The 15,073-nt window shown below is 44.9% G+C and overlaps 1 protein-coding gene and 1 long non-coding RNA gene across 7 annotated transcripts in view; both read right to left on the bottom strand.

Annotated features, from left to right (window-relative positions):
- LOC120046809 (protein phosphatase 1B-like) overlaps positions 1 to 736 on the bottom strand; it is a 52,109-nt gene extending 51,373 nt beyond the window's left edge. For 5 of the 6 annotated variants that reach the window (XM_038992325.1, XM_038992328.1, XM_038992330.1 and 2 more), the window contains exon 1: positions 76 to 468. The gene's annotated coding sequence lies outside the window, so the exon portion shown is untranslated. Of the gene's footprint in view, positions 1 to 75; positions 469 to 585 lie in introns of those variants that run through there. The other variant, XM_038992327.1, reaches the window with a different exon arrangement.
- A 653-nt stretch (positions 737 to 1,389) lies between these two features.
- Positions 1,390 to 3,958, bottom strand: LOC120045720. Its single transcript, XR_005476747.1, has 6 exons — positions 3,846 to 3,958; positions 3,079 to 3,138; positions 2,535 to 2,579; positions 2,203 to 2,260; positions 1,951 to 1,997; positions 1,390 to 1,737 (listed from the first exon to the last, which is right to left on the bottom strand). It is a non-coding gene; the product is annotated as an uncharacterized LOC120045720 (long non-coding RNA).
- Between the last annotated feature and the right edge of the window lie 11,115 nt (positions 3,959 to 15,073).

Here is a 15,073-nt window from a genome sequence, read left to right as displayed (position 1 = left end):
AAGCTAGTCGTTAACGTTAAGACTTAGATAGCAAGTTGGCTAATACCAATAGCCCTGAAATAGTTATCTACTTACGTTTTCGGAGAAATGTTCTCTTCTGGTTGCAAGGGAATATTGATTTACTTGTCTATCAATTTTTGGTTTTAACTCGTTTTCTTGAACTAGCTAGCTACTTATCTGACCAGAATTAAAGCTAGATTGCTAACGTTAGCTATAACCAAGAGATAGCTAGCGCTTACACGAATTCCCCTTTCAACATTTCTCGGCACTGACTGTGGTCTTTTTTAATGCATGTTTGGCACCAAAAAGAGACAGCGCTATGGTAATAATGGGGTGAGAGATAAAAAATAAAATACTTGCTAGCTAGTTATCATGGAATAACTGATCTGATGTTGGCAGCTAAATGTATGAAACAGATAACGTTCTTTCCTCCATTGATGGGCTAAAGCACAGTAGATCCCTGCTCGAAGTCCAACTCAAGGGAAGTGACATTCTCTCCACTCCTTAGTCATTGGTCAAAGTATACTACAAAATTGAGCTAAGATTGGTACTTATATTTGTCAGTCAAGTTACATTGTGACCTACCCTCTGAGGCGAAATATTGTTGACATTTTTTTTTTTTATCGCTTCGGTACTGTTTTCACTTGCGTCACTTGAGTGTGTTAAGTCACTGACGTGATCTTCCTGTCCGGGTTGGCGCCCCCTCGGGTTCATGCCGTGGAGGAGTTCAGCCTTGGCTCAGGGTAGTAAATTGGTGGTTTGAAGATATCCCTCTAGTGGTGTGCTGTCCTGGGCTGTGCTTTGGCAAAGTGGATGAGGGCTTGATTGGGTGGGGCCTGGTTGGCCCTGTCCGGTAAGTGCCCCTGACTACAGTGTGCAATTCGGGGCCGGGCTCAATGTGGGTGGTGTCAAACTTTTGACCCCGCCCGCCATTTTTGTCCATCTGAGGTTTGACAGTCACACACTGAATACAAACACACACACGTTTGCGCAAGGCACACATTGAATACAAACGCATTTCATTTTTGAAGATCTTAAGAAATATTATATGAAGTACCAGCAGATGTGTTGTAACACTTTTTGCTTCATGCTATATTTGAGACAAGCTACTGATATTGTTGCAGTGAACAAACTTGTTATGTCATGTAATGTTAACATTGTGTTGATAAATGTTATAACTTGTAATTATATTATTTAATTGAGCATATATATACAGTTACTACCTATCCTGATTTATAATGTTATTTACTTTCCTCATGAGAATGGAGACAGACTATACCATATAGACATACTGACAAGCTGAATGTGCTTTGTACATTAAGTTTTACCAGCTCCAGTAAAGAGATCAGAGACTTGGGTGACTTCTACGTCATCTTTACTAAACAACATAACACAATTAACAATTGAAACAATTAACACAGCAGACAAAAACAAGGTTTGACCACTCCTCAAAAATGGCTTCACTCCTGCTCCTCAAGAGGCAAAGACAGTAATGTTCTTGTTGTCAACTGCCTCCACATAGAACATCTCATAATCTCTCTGTAACATGAATTGTTCCTTGAGGAGAATATTTTCCTCTTCATCCAGGCCATCATACAACCGTAGTTCTTTAAGGGCTGAAATGCGGTCTTCCCCGTCCATCCCAATTACACTAGGGAGGGAAACAGTGCCTTTAAATGTTTGGAGTTCACACCACCTTGCTGCCTCCAGGGTGTCCCTTAAAAGAACATCTGCTTCCTTGAAGAAAAAGGAGGAATAAATATTAAGAGTAGTGCCTCATTGGGTGATCAAATCAAATTACACCCCACTTTCACAATACCACCATGAAAACAAATGCCACAATTACTAAAGGGGTTTTCAGTGATATCTATAACTACTCAACAAGTCATCACAACTATTATATCTTGCCATGCATCAAGCCTTCAGCATTACACACATTAGACTACATACCCAGTTCACAGCTTCCAGTTCGCCGTGCATTTCGTTTTCAGTATCATCTAGAAAGAAAACAGATTGTGGTCGTTAAGTATTGTAAGGGAGACTCTAGGGATGTATGAACAAGAATGCACCTTACTTTATCTAATAGCCTATACAGTAGAGAGGGGTGGGGACGTCTTCTACATCTTCCTGAAATATATTGGAGGGGGGGTTAAGTCTTTGACCATTGGTTTAAGACTATTCCACTCATCATATGACACCTACCTGTAGTGTGTTTTGTTTTCACCGCCTTTTTCGATCTTTCAACCTCTCTTCTTCAGACCTTAGTGAGTGAAGGACATACATTACATACCTTCATTATGAAATTATATTCAGGTCAGTCTGGCTACAGTGAAACAAGTGATTTTAAGGATACAAACAAAAGGTTTTATAATGTTCAAGACTTACGGCATTGGAAAGTTCTGCAGGAGAACTAGGCACCACCATCGCCTAATTTGCTGCATGTTTTCCATTGAAAAATAAAATCACACAATCCGATGGGGATCACAAAAAACACTATATCCACTAGTGATGAGAATTTCATAATTTATACATACCTCAGTGAAATCACACTGTGCTTCCATTGTAATGTACAGAGTGTACTGTAAGTTAAGAAAGAGTAGGTTGTTAAGTTTGATAGTTATGATAACAACAATGATCATAGTAAATAATAATAATACCACTCCCCCCCAGGAATATATTTCAGGATGTAGAAGACATCCCCTCCCAAGAAGTCACAGCACGTCACATCAGCATTCAGCTCTACAGGAGTTTGATGTATGAATTGTGTATGTATTGTAACAACTGTAGGAAATAGGTCCCAAAAAGTGTCAAGAATAATAAACAAGAAAAAGTATGAGCAATAACAATAGTTTGCTTTGCATGCCGCAAGCACAGAAATTATAACTTTTCATATGTTATAACAGAAAATAGGACTAATATAATATACTGAATAGCCAGCATCTTACCATCAAAACAAACACCCCACAGTTGTTTGAGAAAGGCCCTGTGGCCCTGTGGTGTGAACAAGGTACACTTTTCAATAAAGGAATGACATTCAAATAGTACAGTTCAGTGGAATAATTTAAAGGAATATCTAACCTGAACATCATCCACACCAAAGTCCTCCAAGGTCCAGGGGACAAGATCCGAGCAATGTTTCTGTGAACACGGTGTATGTGAAAGTAAAGAAAAAGTACAATTCAACAGCTTTTTATACTGCAGCATGCATAACAGTTTTGAACACTGTTGGAACTGAATTAGCCCAAGTATTTTTCACAACATGTATGGGTTTTGCTGGACCAGAAAATGTATTTTCGACTGCAAACACACCATTTCTCACATCAATGCACTCACATGCCAAAAATCTTTCCTTGGACACTGTTTCAAAGCAATGTGTATGCTTTCTTCGTAAATGTGTTTTTCTTATTTAACTTCAGTTTGCAGTGTGGACAAGTTAAAATGACTTTTCTTGACTTGCCATGTATGTTGGGAAAAGGTAATTTCATTATTGTATATACTATGTGTAGGCTGTGTAGACTCGCTATGTGTAACTAAGGGAATGGCATCAGCGATACACATTTAGAGCCAGCCAAACACAACAAGGCATACATTGAAGAAACACAGAAAATCAATGATCAAATCGATTACATAACTGTACATGTAAACCAAGGCTTACTGCTCAAGTAGGCAAATTTGTCCAAATAAGATTCCCTCATTGTGAGCTATTAGCTAGCTCACGTGCAGGTGGGTGCTAATTAACGCTATGCTAACATTGGTGCGGTAGTTGGTCATATAAAAATATACCACTGCACTGGTATAACATGAATATTACAAAGTGCATTATGCATAATAACAGTCTCACTTACGTCCATGGTTTATATTCTTATCCATGTAGGTTAGGTTAGGTTCGATTAAGGTTCGCTTTCGTTGTCGTTGATACCTTCGACGTATACCTCAACTTGGGTGACCTTGAAGGAGATGGGAAGGGTTCGAGATAAACACGTTTGACCCCGCACACATTGAGCCCAACCCGACGTTTGACTCCGCCCACTTTGAGCCCGGCCCCAAACTGCACACTGCAGTCAGGGGCTTCACTTGTCCGGGGGTATCATCGGATGGGGCCACAGTGTCTCCCGACCCCTCCTGTCTCAGCCTCCAGTATCAATGCTGCAATAGTTTATGTGTCAGGGGGCTAGGGTCAGTCTGTTATATCTGGAGTATTTCTCCTGTGTCATCTGGTGTCCAAAAAAATAAAAATTACAATTATTTGTCACATGCGCCTTACAGTGAAATAATTACTCACAAGCCCTTAACCAACAAAAATAGATAAGTAAAAAATAGAAAATAAAAGTAACAAATAATTAAACAGCAACAGTAAAATAACAATAGTGAGGCTATATACAGGGGGTACCAGTACAGCGTCATTGTGCGGGGGCACCGGTTAGTCGAGGTAATTGAGGTAATATGTACATGTAGGTAGAGTTAAAGTGACTATGCATAGATAATGCACAGAGAGTAGCAGCAGCGTAAAAGAGAAGTCTGGGTAGCCCCTTGATTAGCTGTTCAGGATTCTTATGGCTTGGGAGTATAATCTGTTAAGACGCCTTTTGGACCTAGACTTGGCGCTCCGGTACCGCTTGCCGTACGGTAGTAGAGAGAACAGTCCATGACTAGGGTGGCTGAAGTCTTTGACGATTTTAGGGCCTTCCTCTGACACTGTGTAACGGTTGTCCTCCTCCTCTTCGTCCGAAGAGGAGGAGTAGGGATTGGACCAAAGCGCAGCGTTGTGATATGACATAATGAATATTTATTAAGGAAAAAATAAATACGGAAAACACTCGGAAAATACAAAACAACAAAACGAACGTAGACAGACCTGAACTAGAGAACTTACATATACACGAAGAACGCATGAACAGGTACAGACTACACAAACGAACGAACAAACGAAACAGTCCCGTGTGGTGTACAGACACAAACACGGAAGACAACCACCCACAAACAAACAGTGTGAACAACCTACCTTAATATGGTTCTCAATCAGAGGAAACGTAAAACACCTGTCCCTGATTGAGAACCATATCAGGCTAAATGACAATGAACCTAAACATAGAAACACATAACATAGAATGCCCACCCCAACTCACGCCCTGACCAACTAAACACATACAAAAACAAGAGAAAACAGGTCAGGAACGTGACACACTGCCTGGTTTTTTAGGTCCTGGATGGCAGGAAGCTTGGCCCAGGTTATGTACTGGGCCATACGCACTACCCTCTGTAGTGCCTTGTGGTCGGAGGCCGAGCAGTTACCATAGCAGGCAGTGATGCGAACAGTCAGGATGCTCTTGATGGAGCAGCTGCAGAACCTTTTGAGGATCTGAGGACTATATGCCAAATCTTTTCAGTCTCCTGAGGGGGAATAGGCTTTGTCGTGCCCTCTTCATGACTGTCTTAGTGTGTTTGGACCATGATAGTTTGTTGGTGATGTGGACACCAAGGAACTTGAATCTCTCAACCTGCTCCACTGCAGCTCTGTCGATGAGAGTGGGGGCGTGCTCGGTCCTCCTTTTCCTGTAGTCCACAATTGTCTCCTTTGTCTTGATCACGTTGAGGGAGAGGTGGCACCACATGGCACCACACAGCCAGGTCTCTGACCTCCTCCCTATAGGCTGTCTCATCGTTGTTGGTGATCAGGCCTACAACTGTTGTGTCATCGGCAAACTTGATTATGGTGTTGGAGTCGTGCCTGGCCATGCAGTCATGAGTAAACAGGGAGTACAGGAGGAGACTGAGCACGCACCCCTGAGGGGCCCCCGTGTTGAGGATCAGTGTGACGGATGTGTTGTTACCTACCCTTACCACTTGGGGGCGGCCAGTCAGGAAGTCCAAGATCCAGTTGCAGAGGGAGGTGTTTAGGCCCAGGGTCCTTAGCTTAGTAATGAGCTTTGAGGGCACTATGGTGTTGAACGCTGAACTGTAGTCAATGAATAGAATTCTCACATAGGTGTTCCTTTTGTCCAGGTGTGAAAGGGCAGTAGAGATTGCGTCATCTGTGGATCTGTTGTGGCGGTATGCAAATTGGAGTGGGTCTATGGTTTCTGGGATAATGATGTTGAAGCTCATTACCACTCCTTGACCAACCTTTCAAAGCACTTCATGGCTACAGACGTGAGTGCTACGGGTCGGTAGTCATTTAGGCAGGTTACCTTAGTGTTCTTTGGCACAGGGACTATATTGGTCTGCTTGAAACATGTTGGTATTACAGACTCAGTCAGGGACAGGTTTAAAATGTCAGTGAAGACACTTGCCAGTTGGTCAGCGCATGCTCAGAGCACACGTCCTGGTAATCCGTCTGGCCCAGCAGCCTTGTGTATGTTGACCTGTTTAAGGGTCTTACTCACGTCGGCTACGGAGAGCGTGATCACACAGTTGTCCGGAACAGCTGATGCTCTCATGCATGCCTCAGTGTTGCTTGCCTCGAAGCGAGCATAGAAGTGATTTAGCTCGTCTGGTAGGCTCCTGTCACTGGGCAGCTCGCGGCTGTGCTTCCCTTTGTAGTCTGTAATAGTTTGCAAGCCCTGCCACATAAGACGAGCGTCGGAGCCGGTGTAGTATGATTCAATCTTAGCCCTGTATTGACGCTTTGCCTGTTTGATGGATCGTCGCAGGGCATAGCAGGATTTCTTGTAAGCTTCCGGGTTAGAGTCCCGCACCTTGAAAGCGGCAGCTCTACCCTTTAGCTCAGTGCGAATGTTTCCTGTAATCCATGACTTCTGGTTGGGGTATGTACGTACAGTCACTGTGGGGACGATGTCCTCGATGCACTTATTGATAAAGCCAGTGATTGATGTGGTGTACTCCTTATTGCCTTACCTCCCATATCTTACCTCATTTGCACAAACTGTATATAGATTTTTTCCTATTGACTGAATGTTTGTTTATTCCTTATGTAACTCTGTGTTGTTGTTTGTGTTGCACTGCTGTGCTTTATCTTGGCCAGGTCACAGTTGTAAATGAGAACTTGATCTCAACTGGCCTACCTGGTTAAATAAAGGTGAAATTCAAATAAAAAATTAATAATAATAATATCATTACCATCTAGTGGCACAAGGCAGTACTGCCATGAATTCCAGTACAGTAGTGTAACGGTTACCTGTTCTAATTATGTTTCAGCACAGTGTTGATGGAAGGAGATGACCGGGACAGGATGGAGATGACCAGGACAGGAAGAAGATGACCAGTACAGGAAAGAAATGACCAGGACAGGATGGAGATGACCAGTACAGTAAGAAGATAACCAGGACAGGAAGAAGATGACCAGTACAGGAAGAAGATGACCAGTACAGGGAGGAGATGACCAGTACAGGATGGAGATGACCAGTACAGGGAGGAGATGACCAGGACAGGATGGAGATGACCAGTACAGGATGGAGATGACCAGGACAGGATGGAGATGACCAGTACAGGGAGGAGATGACCAGGACAGGATGGAGATGACCAGTACAGGATGGAGATGACCAGGACAGGATGGAGATTACCAGGACAGTAAGAAGATGACCAGGACAGTAAGAAGATGAACAGGACAGGATGGAGATGACCAGTACAGGATGGAGATGACCAGGACAGGATGGAGATGACCAGGACAGTAAGAAGATGACCCGGACAGTAAGAAGATGACCAGGACAGGAAGAAGATGACCAGTACAGGAAGGAAATGACCAGGACAGGTTGGAGATGACCAGGACAGGATGGAGATGACTAGGACAGGAAGAAGATGACCAGGACAGTAAGAAGATGACCAGGACAGGATGGAGATGACCAGGACAGTAAGAAGATGACCAGGACAGGAAGAAGATGACCAGTACAGTAAGAAGATTACCAGTACAGGGAGGAGATGACCAGTACAGGAAGGAGATGACCAGTACAGGATGGAGATGACCAGGACAGGATGGAGATGACCAGGACAGGATGGAGATGACCAGGACAGGAAGAAGATGACCAGGACAGGAAGAAGATGACCAGGACAGGATGGAGATGACCAGGACAGTAAGAAGATGACCAGTACAGGAAGGAAATGACCAGGACAGGATGGAGATGACCAGGACAGGATAGAGATGACCAGGACAGGAAGAAGATGACCAGTACAGGAAGAAGATGACCAGTACAGGAAGAAGATGACCAGTACAGGAAGGAAATGACCAGGACAGGATGGAGATGACCAGTACAGGATGGAGATGACCAGGACAGTAAGAAGATGACCAGTACAGGAAGGAAATGACCAGGACAGGATGGAGATGACCAGTACAGGATGGAGATGACCAGGACAGTAAGAAGATGACCAGTACAGGAAGGAAATGACCAGGACAGGAAAGACAGCAAGGTGAAGTGATGAGCAGGAGTAGGATGCCATGGTGACCACGTGAACTCAGCGTCTCAACTGCTCTGACATGTACCCATCTGGGCTTCTCAGACTGAGAACAGTTTAACCAGAAGAAATCATTTAACAAAGCAAGGGCAGCCTTTTTCCCTAAGCATGCACAGGAGCACCTCTGTCTCACCGTGACATTCACTGTGTATTGATCTGGACAGGAAAACACACCCAATTTGTTTGTCTGCAGGGGGATGGAGAACCGGGTGAGTTCAGGGGGGCCGTTGGAGATGTAAAGGGAATGACAGAAAAAGCAGTAGAGAACCAGGAGTAATTGGGTGGGAAAGACAGATAAAGAGTGTGTTCTCCAAGGAATAGCTACTAGTACTGAGTCTGTCTTCTCTCATAGCAGTACCATTGACCCTTGGGTGGAATGGGGTGGGACAACTTAGCAGACGCTCTTACAGGAGCAATTAGGGTTAAGTGCTTTGCTCAAAGGCACATCGGCATATTTTTCACTTAGACAGCTCAGGGATTCAAACCAACAACCTTCCGGTTGCAGGCCTAACCTCTATGCTACCTGCCTCCCCACAATGTATGTTAAACTATGTCAAACTGAATTCTGCTCTTAAAGTTCTGAAAGTAGTAAAGTAGTAAAGTAGTTGGGCAAAACTGAAGAAAATATTCACCCTTTTTATACTCATGGTAATCCTTAGGTAATCTCAGTTCATATGATAAAATATGTGCTGCATTTATGGCGATATAGATACAGACGGAAATACAAATGCAGACATGTTCTCCTTGTGCATTCTTCATGATTGCATAAAACATGCAAAGGGTTGGCATCCTGTCATCCGTCACAACTCCCTTAAATCCAGAGCGGTGAGTGAGCACTCTGAGGGTCCATGGTTGGTGCACAGAGAGTCCTTAGCCATTGAGACAAACAAGGCTAACAAACTACAGTTTGACCCACATAGAGTGGGTTCTGAGATGAACCGTCTTCATTCTGATCTCAGCCTGCACTGCCACTGATAGGGCCCTGTCCATAATTGATGATGTCATTTAAATATGCACAAGGACAAAACAGGCAAGGTGGCAGAGCATGTTTCACCCGCTGTGTCAGTAGCACTTGCTGACACAGAAGTTAGCTCCTCCTTCCCTTTTCATTCCCATAGCAGTTAGCTCCTCCTTCCCTACTCATTACCACAGCAGTTAGCTCCTCCTTCCCTACTCATTACCACAGCAGTTAGCTCCTCCTTCCCTACTCATTACCACAGCAGTGATGAGAACTGAAATAGCAGAGGATGAGAGACACTGAAACTTCCTCTTATAAATTCTGCTCCAACACGATGATCATTTCTCTTTAATTGGCAAGACTGTGAATTATTGTAAATTACTACTGTTCACATATGCTCTTTCTTTGTTTAAGGTGCAGTCAATGTGTTGATCTGACTGAAGGAGTGATGTCTACAAGGGGATTTACGTGAAGGAGTGATGTCAATGAGGGGATTTCTGTGAAGGAGTGATGTCTATGAGGAGGTTTCTGTGAAGGAGTGATGTCTATGAGGAGGTTTCTGTGAAGGAGTGATGTCTATGGGGGGGTTTCTGTGAAGGAGTGATGTCTATGAGGGGGTTTATGTAAAGGAGTGATGTCTATGAGGGGGTTTATGTGAAGGAGTGATGTCTATGAGGAGGTTTCTGTGAAGGAGTGATGTCTATGAGGAGGTTTCTGTGAAGGAGTGATGTCTATGAGGAGGTTTCTGTGAAGGAGTGATGTCTATGAGGAGGTTTCTGTGAAGGAGTGATGTCTATGAGGAGGTTTCTGTGAAGGAGTGATGTCTATGAGGAGGTTTCTGTGAAGGAGTGATGTCTATGGGGGGGTTTCCGTGAAGGAGTGATGTCTATGAGGGGGTTTATGTAAAGGAGTGATGTCTATGGGGGGGTTTATGTGAAGGAGTGATGTCTATGGGGGGGGGGGGGGGGGTTATGTGAAGGAGTGATGCTATGAGGAGGCTCATGTGAAGGAGTGATGTCTATGGGGGGGTTATGTGAAGGAGTGATGTCAATGGGGGGGGGGGGGGGGTTATGTGAAGGAGTGATGCTATGAGGAGGTTTATGTGAAGGAGTGATGTCTACGGGGAGGTTTATGTGAAGGAGTGATGTCTATGAGGTGGTTTCTGTGAAGGAGTGATGTCTATGAGGACGTTCATGTGAAGAGGTGATGTCCATGAGGAGGTGTATGTGAAGGAGTGACGTCAATGAGGAGGTTTATGTGAATAATTGATGTCAATGAGGGGGTTTATGTGAATAATTGATGTCTATGAGAGGGTATATGTGAAGGAGTGATGTCTGTGGGGTGTTTATGTGTATGAGGGGGTTTATGTGAAGGAGTGATGTCTGTGGGGGATTTCTGTGAAAGAGTGATGTCTGTGGGGGGATTTCTGTGAAAGAGGGATGTCTATGAGGGGGTTTATGTGAAGGAGTGATGTGTATGAGTGGGTTTCTGTGAAGGAGGGATGACTATGACGGGGTGTACCAACTTTTACTGTGGATGTGAACATGTACAGGTATTTCAGTAGAGGGTTACACCAATTTGATGGAGTTTTCCATGTGTCTAAATGAACCTGCGTGTGTGTGTGTGTGTGTGTGTGTGTGTGTGTGTGTGTGTGTGTGTGTGTGTGTGTGTGTGTGTGTGTGTGTGTGTGTGTGTGTGTGTGTGTGTGTGTGTGTGTGTGTGCGGCCTTGTGTGGCGGCGGTGCATAGCTGCGATCATAGCTGTGATATAACAGCTGCTGACAGGCAGGTTTGAGGGCCCTCTCTGGGGTCCTTGCCCAGTGCGGAGGGCGGATGCTGGACCACTAAATGCTGAATTATGCCAGAACTGCTTCCTGTCCCGCTGAGCTCCCAATTAGCACACACTCCACTAGAGCGGGCGCCCTCCACCGCTACCACAAACTGCCTCCGGACTCTCTAATACCCAGAGACAGGCTCACCAGACAGGTCAGTAGTCTGATCTGTTACCTTCTACATATAACATGAGCCTGCTACATTTAACAATAGCCTGCTACATTTAACATGAGCCTGCTACATTTAACATGAGCCTGCTACATTTAACATGAGCCTGCTACATTTAATATGAGCCTGCTACATTTAACATGAGCCTTCTACATTTAACATGAGCCTGCTACATTTAACATGAGCCTGCTACATTTAACATGAGCCTGCTACATTTAACATGAGCCTGCTACATTTAACATTAACCTTCTACATTTAAAATTAGCCTTCTACATGTAACATGAGCCTGCTACATTTAACATGAGCCTTCTACATTTAACATGAGCCTGCTACATTTAACATGAGCCTGCTACATTTAACATGAGCCTGCTACATTTAACATGAGCCTTCTACATTTAACATGAGCCTGCTACATTTAACATGAGCCTGCTACATTTAACATGAGCCTTCTACATTTAACATGAGCCTTCTACATTTAACATGAGCCTGCTACATTTAACATGAGCCTTCTACATTTAACATGAGCCTGCTACATTTAACATGAGCCTGCTACATTTAACATGAGCCTTCTACATTTAACATGAGCCTGCTACATTTAACATGAGCCTGCTACATTTAACATGAGCCTGCTACATTTAACATGAGCCTGCTACATTTAACATGAGCCTTCTACATTTAACATGAGCCTGCTACATTTAACATGAGCCTGCTACATTTAACGTGAGCCTGCTACATTTAACATGAGCCTGCTACATTTAACATGGGCCTGCTACATTTAACATGAGCCTGCTACATCTATCACATCTGGCCGTGATTTGGGAGTCCCGTATTGCGGCGCACAATCGGCCCAGCGTCATCCGGGTTTGGCCGGGGTAGGCCGTCATTGTAAATAAGAATTTGTTCTGAGCTGACTTGCCTAGATAAATAAAGGTTTAATAAAACATTTAACATGATCCTTCTACATTTAACATCAGCCTTCTGCATTTAACATCAATCAATCAAATGTATTTATAAAGCCCTTTATACATCAGCCGATGTCACAAAGTGCTGTACGGAAACCCAGCCTAAAACCCCAAACAGCAAGCAATGCAGGTGTAGAAGCACGGTGGCTAGGAAAACTCCCTAGAAAGGCTGGAACCTAGGAATAAACCTAGAGAGGAACCAGGCTCTGAGGGGTGGCCAGTCCTCTTCTGGCTGTGCCAGGTGGAGATTATAACAGAACATGGCCAAGATGTTCAAAAGTTCATAGCTGACAAGCAGGGTCAGATAATAATAATCACAGTGATTGTAGAGGGTGCAACAGGTCAGCACCTCAGAAGTAAATGTTAGCTGGCTTTTCGTAGCTGATCATTCAGAGTTCGAGACAGCAGGTGCGGTAGAGAGAGAGTCCAAAACAGCAGGTCCGGGACAAGGTAGCACGTCCGGTGAACAGGTCAGGGTTCCATAGCCGCAGGCAGAACAGTTGAAACTGGAGCAGCAGCATGACCAGGTCGACTGGGGACAGCAAGGAGTCATCAGGCCAGGTAGTCCAGAGGCATGGTCCTAGGGCTCAGGTCCTCTGAGAGTAGAGAGAGAGAATGAAAGAGAAAAAGAGATAGAGAAGGAGAAGGAGAAAGAGAAAGAGAGAGAATTAGAGGGAGCATACTTGAATTCACACAGGACACTGGATAAGACAGGAGAAAAACTCCAGATTTAACAGACTGACAATAGCCTCCCCACACAAACTATTGCAGCATAAATACTGGAGGCTGAGACAGGAGGGGTTGGGAGACACTGTGGCCCTGTCCGACGATACCCAGGGCCAAACAGCTGAGCCTTCTAAATTTAACATGAGCCAAGCATGTTGCTTCTTTACCTATTCATCCTCAGCGCTGTCCTCCGCTCTGTCCTCCGCTCTGTCCTCTGCTCTGTCCTCTGCTCTGTCCTCCGCTCTGTCCTCTGCTCTGTCCTCTGCTCTGTCCTCAGCTCTGTCTGCCTCTCACCCAGGCTGACCCGAAACGATAGCTGGCCGTCTGACGAAGACCTCTCCATCTTCTTTGTCTCCCTGGACTAAATCTACCCCCTCTACACAAACCAATTAACAAAGAAATCTACTTACCCACATAAACATGGGCAAACACACACATAACCATGGGCAAACACACACATAACCATGGGCAAACACACACATAACCATGGGCAAACACACACATAACCATGGGAAAACACACACACACGCGCGAGTACACGTACACCCACACCCTAAACCCTCTCCACCCTCCGATATCTTTGATGTCGATACGCAGTCATAACAAACACAGCCACCACGGGATGTATGGTTTGGCTGGTTTGGAAGGGGAGGGGGGTGATATGGGGGTGTGTTGATGAGGAAAGGGGATGAGGTTGGGGATGAAGTTTACCACTGTTCCATCATTCACAGACCCGCTCCCTTTCTGTAATGGAGTTTACCATTGTTCCATCATTCACAGACCCACTTCCTCTCTGTAATGGAGTTTACCGCTGTTCCATCATTCACAGACCCGCTCCCTCTCTGCAGTGGAGTTTACCATTGTTCCATCATTCACAGACCCACTTCCTCTCTGCAATGGAGTTTATCACTCGTCCATCATTCACAGACCCGCTCCCTTTCTGTAATGGAGTTTACCGCTGTTCCATCATTCACAGGCCCGCTCCCTCTCTGTAATGGAGTTTACCACTCGTCCATCATTCACAGACCCACTCCCTTTCTGTAATGGAGTTTACCGCTGTTCCATCATTCACAGACCCGCTCCCTCTCTGTAATGGAGTTTACCACTCTTCCATCATTAACAGTCCTTCTCCCTCTCTGTAATGGAGTTTACCACTCGTCCATCATTCACAGACCTGCTCCCTCTCTGTAATGGAGTTTACCACTCATCCATCATTCACAGACCCGCTCCCACTCTGTAATGGAGTTTACCACTCTTCCAACACTCACATGGATGTACAGCAGCTTCTCCACCGGGGGAGTATCAATGTGAGAGTTATTTTTCAGGGTGCTGGGGTGTGAAGGTTCCTCTGGGTGTCTGTGGTGGTGTGAATGTGCCAGAGAGTGTATGGCCTGTGTGTGTGTGTGTGTGTGTGTGTGTGTGTGTGTGTGTGTGTGTGTGTGTGTGTGTGTGTGTGTGTGTGTGTGTGTGTGTGTTTGTGTGTTTGTGTGTATGTGTGTGTGTGTGTGTGTGTGTGTGTGTGTGTGTGTGTGTGTGTGTGTGTGTGTGTGTGTGTGTGTGTGTGTATAGGGGACATGTGGCTGCTAGCAGGGGGCATGAGAGGGGCGTGTCTGTCTCCTTGCCATGTGTCTGACACCCAGCATATGATCCTGAAAGAGCATGACGGCACCTTTCACACCCCCACCACACCCTGAGTGACAGCAATCCTTTTAGGTGCCTCACACATCCGCCTGGCCACCGGGCCCATGGATGGAGGGATGGATGGAGGGATAGACGGATGGGTGGGTGGATGGATGGATGGATGACAGGAGTGATGGACAGTGATTGACTTGAGGCCACAGGGCAGACAGATACAGATACATGGTTGGACAAGGCACCAAAGGGCAGGTGAAGGGGGTCAATGGCAGGCGGCCATTTTGGACAGGTCTTTTTTGTTTTTTTATATGTATTTTTTTATTTCACCTTTATTTAACCAGGTAGTTCAGTTGAGAACAAGTTCTCATTTACAACTGCGACCTGGC

Source organism: Salvelinus namaycush, chromosome 4 (genome assembly GCF_016432855.1).
Source record: "Salvelinus namaycush isolate Seneca chromosome 4, SaNama_1.0, whole genome shotgun sequence".
Lineage (NCBI taxonomy): Eukaryota > Metazoa > Chordata > Actinopteri > Salmoniformes > Salmonidae > Salvelinus > Salvelinus namaycush.
The sequence above is the reverse complement of the archived record's forward strand: the minus strand, read 5'-3'. Positions and strand labels throughout refer to the sequence as shown.